This window comes from Empidonax traillii, unplaced genomic scaffold (assembly GCF_003031625.1).
Source record: "Empidonax traillii isolate 1590-97213 ecotype Southwest subspecies unplaced genomic scaffold, ASM303162v1 scaffold1510:size145966, whole genome shotgun sequence".
Classification (NCBI taxonomy): Eukaryota; Metazoa; Chordata; class Aves; order Passeriformes; family Tyrannidae; genus Empidonax; species Empidonax traillii.
This window is the reverse complement of record NW_020956703.1, coordinates 31,060-36,539: the sequence shown is the minus strand read 5'-3', so window position 1 is coordinate 36,539 and position 5,480 is coordinate 31,060.

The window sequence follows — 5,480 nt, the reverse complement described above, 5'->3', positions numbered from 1 at the left end:
GTACAGCTGATCCATTGTCTCACACTGAACGTCTCACAGAAGGATTTTCTCCATAGGATTCATATTTAGCCCTTTGCTTCCCCCTAAATTGCTTTTCCTGACCCCATTTAAAAGTGTCTTGAAGGACACTGACACTTGCTTTTCAGGTTTTCATCTAATCCTTCTCTCACTTTGCATAAATCAGGAGTAACTGCACTGAAGTCCCTTTCTTGCACAAGCATTAGCAAAACTGCTACAACCACCAAGATTTATTTCAAACACTGGCTTCAGTCCTAGCCATAAGTAGTTTCAAGCACAGCAATTGCTCCTCACTTAAAGGACCACGACATGGTGTTTGCTCATCTGAGTCTTCCTGTGTGTCTGCTGAGGGCTGGGCTCACCCTGCAGCCTCCACGTGGGTCTGTCCCTCTCCCTGCCCCCTGTACTAATTTATTAATTAATACTATGCCATAATCTCTGAGAAAGCTGCTCCTGGGTGGCTGAAACCAGCTGGTGGGATCCAGGGGGATGAGCAGGCAGAGCCACAACAGCCCCCATGGCGGCAGCACAGCAGTGGGTCAGAGACACAAAGCCCAACCTGGTTTGGGTTTGGGCAATGTTGGCTTCCAGGGATTCATCCATCCTATTTCCATGATATGTTTTTCACTGTGTGCTACCAGCTCCTGTCTGCCTTGCTGTCCTGAGCACTGCCAAAATCCACTGCTGAAAAGGGTTTGTTTTAAACATGCTGCTGATGTCAGGCTGCTCTGTTGAGCTTCCTCCCTTTCACCTGCTCCTATCTAAGGGTGTATGTCCCTAACCTCACACATCTCTCCTGTTCCTAACCTCATACCTCTCTCCTGTTCCATCACTGGCTGCCACATCAGGCCCTTCATCTTGAGGGTCAACTGCAGAGCAACTGCAGAGCCAATTGCAGCTCTTCATTTACCTCTCTTAAAATCCATGCTGCTACCATAGTTTGATTCAGGCCATCAGCTTTACAGGTAACATTCCTGATATCATGGGATCATTAAGGTTGGAAAAGACCTCTAAGCTCCCACCACTGCAGAGGTGATTCAGGACAGATGTAATGCCCTGGGAAATCAAGAGGGCAACACTTTATACTGTCTTTCATAGAATCCCAGAACAGTTTGGGCTGGAAGGGGCCTTAAAGCTCATTACATTCCACCCCCTGCCATGGGCAGGGACACCTTCCACCAGCCCAGGTTGCTCCAAGCCCCGTCCAACCTGGCCTTGGACACTTCCAGGGGTGAGGAGCTACACTCACTTTGTAGTGAGGCATCATCATCATCATCATCATCGTCATGAGAATATCCTGAATATCTATTGGAGATCATGCTGCATGGTTCACTCTGCTGTTTCTGTTTCCTTGCATCATCACTAGCCTTTGCCTCACTACAAAGTGAATGTAGATCTCCAATAGATATTCAGGATATTCTATGGAGATATAAATACACACATCCTATCCTATCCTATCCTATCCTATCCTATCCTATCCTATCCTATCCTATCCTATCCTATCCTATCCTATCCTATCCTATCCTATCCTATCCTATCCTATCTCCTATCCTATGTCCTTTCCTATCCCATCCCATCCTGTCCTAACCTCGAGTCAGAGGTTCAGCATCTCATAGAAATGGATTTGATGAACTTCCTCACATCTTCCTGGCATTTGTCCCTGCCCCAGAATTTGGCTGGAGGAGGTGCTGGGATGGTTGGGGTGGGGGCACACTGTGCTGGCACAGGTAGGGGGTCCCAGAACCATGCTGTGGGTCAGATTTGGGGTGCATTGGCTGAGCCCTGTGGGGATCAAGGCCAGGCTCTGCCAGGCAGGGTGAGGGGTACCTGGCTCTCTGCCTGCACTCCCCCCAGCCCTGCCAGTTTGATGAACACCAGCCTCACACAAAGTGTGAATAGCAAAAGTGGGGGGAAAACACACTTGGGACAGAGAAACGTGTGACAAAAGCTGCACATATTTCATCAACCAAAGGCCAGGCCATAACAATAATAATAATCACTTTCCCAGCCCGGAGCAGAAGAACAAGACCAAGGGTTTCCTTTCAGAGGAGCAGGGACAATAGCGACAAAGGGCCACACAAGGTCAGTGACACTTTAGCAGCTCATGTCAGCTGAGGAGCTGGTGCTGATCTGTCATCTCCCTGCTGCTCGGTGACAACTGAGACCACGAGGCACAATCCACCTCTGTGCTCCGGAGCTGCACGAACCTCCCTGTGCTCAATGGGGCCACAGAGCGAAGGAGAGGGAGCTCTGCTGCATTCAAGGGGGGCTGCTGCTCTCCCTCCGTTCCGGGGCCTCGCTGTGATTGTCACATCCCTCCCCCGCCCACCCCTGCGCCTTCATCAACCCCTCCAGCTCATTTGCATGGCTGGGAAGGGAGAGGAACTCAGCAGTTGCTGACTCTGTCGACAATGTCCCGAGAGGTGCCCGGGGTTGGAATGCAAATCTCCCGTCGTTCAGCGATGATTGACAGACACTTTTACAATTCCAAAACCCCCCTAAACACCAAGTAGTAACTCTTAAAAAGAAGTAGCAGGTCTTTTCTGTTTGGCGTCCCTGCCAGGTGTGCAGCAACAACCAGATATCCTTCCTAAGTCGCTGCTGGGCTTTGATCCTGGAGCTTGATGCTCCCTCTGCTCCTTCCAGCGCCGTGGTTTGTGTCCAGACAGGACATCTGGGCACAGGAGAGGATGGAAAATCTGCAGGGGTGTTTCACAGGGTGTCTCATGCCTTGCTGGGTGTATCAGAGGTGAGTTTTGCCATTTCTTCCTTCTTATAAGGCTGGTCAAGGAGAAGGGGTGGTAATTATAGATCTATGCCCAGGATCTTGTGAATAATATGAAGCTAAAGATACAACCAGCCAACAGTTCACCCTTCAACTGTCTGAAATGTTCACTGAGCCCCTATGTAAGAAAATGAAGATATTGGCAATAGTTTGCTTTCAGCCTTCAGCACTGGTTCTTTGCTAGGACAGAACAACAAAATCCCAGACAAGCAAAGGGGTTGGTGAAGTTTTCCAGAGCACCACAGGGTCAGAGGAAGACTGTGGATTTGCCCCAGCTGCACTTTTTGTGGGTTTCAGAGCTGAGACAAAGCCACAGTTGAGTCAGGGACTGAGGCTCACATGTTTTGGTTCATTACTGGTAAAACACATGAAGAGTGACTGGGAGAAGACCCTTCCCAATCCCAGTGTCGGGGGCTTGGGAGGGGCAAAACAGATCAGGGTTCAACTTCCACCTCAGGTTGCAGTAGCTGAAGGAGCCACACACCTGAGTTGATCTTCTCTTCATGGGAAATCTCCTTTCCTACAAGTCTTTGACTGCCTTTCCTCAGGAACTCACAGCCAAAGCTTCCAGCTGGACAGAGGGGTGGGACGGACAGGAGGAATATGGGCCAGGCAGGAGTCCCATCACCAGCAGAGGCAGTGGAGCAGCAGATGGGCAAAGGTCCTCTGCACTTCTGTGCCAGCCTTTGAGGCCCCAAACTTACATTGTTGTCATTAACAACCAGCCTAGTGCCTGCCCAGGAGATGAGGGTGAGCTGGGATATGGAGCTGTGCAGCCTCTCCTTTGAGCAACCAGACATGGATCCCACCTGAGCCAGTCTTCCACCCCTCCCTGCAGAGCCCTTGCTCGTGGAAGTGTCTCAGCTGCTTTGGCTTCCCTTGGCAAGTAAAGTCACGCTGCCATTATCCAAAGCAGCAAAAATGGAGGTTTCATCCCCCCCCTGTCCTTCCAGCCTTGCAGCCCTCAATTCCTCCCAGAAACTGGTGGCTCATACTGTAATTCTGAGGATGAAAACACCCAGCCTTTGTGCTCCCCATCACAGCAACTTCCCAAAGTGTCTGCCAGCAAAAGAACCACTTTAATGCTTGCAGTGGGAAGGAACAGTTTATACCCCATTCTGGTGCTGGGTTTCTCTGGGGTGAGAGACAGCTCTGGGCAACGGGGGATTAGGGGGTCCATTGTATCCTTTTCTGATGCTGCCCACCATCCCCTGCCATTTGCATACATCCCACACTCAGGATCCAGGGGCATGGAAACTACCACCCCACCTGGTCCCAGGGCTGGGCATCACCGGAGCAGGAGCCGCTCTGAGCAGATTTTGGGGGGGCAAGACTGTGCCTGGGGAGGTGGGTTGAGTGCGTGTCTGCGTGGGGAAGGCAGGGCAGAGGGGGAGGAGGGAGAGAAACAAGGGTAAACATGAATTGGGAGGATTTTCAAAGCAGGCAGAGGGCCTGGAAAAGGACAGGCTTTGAATTCTGCATGTTCTTTTAACTCGGCCTCTGATTTGAAGAGGCCCCCGAAAGCCTGGTAAGCCTCATTGAACTTGAAAAGCTACAAGCTTCCTTTCTTCCCCATTTGCTTTGTCTTCTCTTATCTCATTCATGTGAGACATTACTCCCACCCCGGCCCTCTCTGCAGAGAGGAGTCAGGCAGCAACAATATCCCATCAGTGCCAGAGAGCCCCGACAATGGGCAGGAATTATCAGTGAGGTGCTGCAGCCACCCGGGCTCAGCTGGGACAGGGGATAATCACGAGGCACTGGGGCTCTCCCCCCATGGACCTGAGACCAAAGGGGGCTGCTAAAACCCCCACGTGCCCAGAGCTCTTTGGGAGCAGGCAGACTCTCCCTGGAGATCCCAGAAGCCTCCCCAGTGCTGATGCAAGGCTCCAGAGGACACAGTCACAAATACTCCCAGGGGTAGCAGCACCAAAGTGGATGGGCAGTTGCACACTCACACCCTTCCTGTGGCTCTCCTCGTGGGGGTTTGCACAACTTTGCCCACTGCCACGACATCCCTGTTCCCACCTTGCTGAAGGATGAAGGCTCCAGGCACTATTTACTGCAAATCCAGGCCCCAGCAATGACTCCACTGCGTGTGCCTAAATGCATTACATGATTTATCAAGACCAGATTGAGGGATTAATTGCTACCCTCCATGAGGACAAAGGTGCACCCGCTGCTTAATGCTGCTTAATCTTACTGGGAAGGGGAGATAAAACCCCCAGGTGTCCCAACACACCTCAGGGAGATTATTACACTGCCAGTTATAAAGAATCACCCCCATCCACCTCGTCCCTGACTTCTGGCTCTTCACAGCAGGTATTTGCAGCCACATCTCCCTTTGCAAGCTGCAAATAAACCAAGAATTTAGAGCCAGGTGGGCCTTTTCTGATGAATATTGCACTGAAAGGCAGCTTCCTGAAGCACTTCTCCCACTCTGTGAGTGGGGAGAGCGTGAGGGTTTGGAGCCTCTCGATAAACAAGTAGAAGCTCAGATGTAAAGAGAAAACCTTTTGTGACATAAGGACCTCTGCATGTCAAGTAAATTCATTATATACCAGCTTGAATGGCAATCTGATGGCCTGCAAGTGTCTAATGCAATTAGCCTGAGGTGGGGGAGACTGTACAGCTGAGCTTCCCTGCTAATAAAACAGAGCCAAAGGAGCAAAGAGGG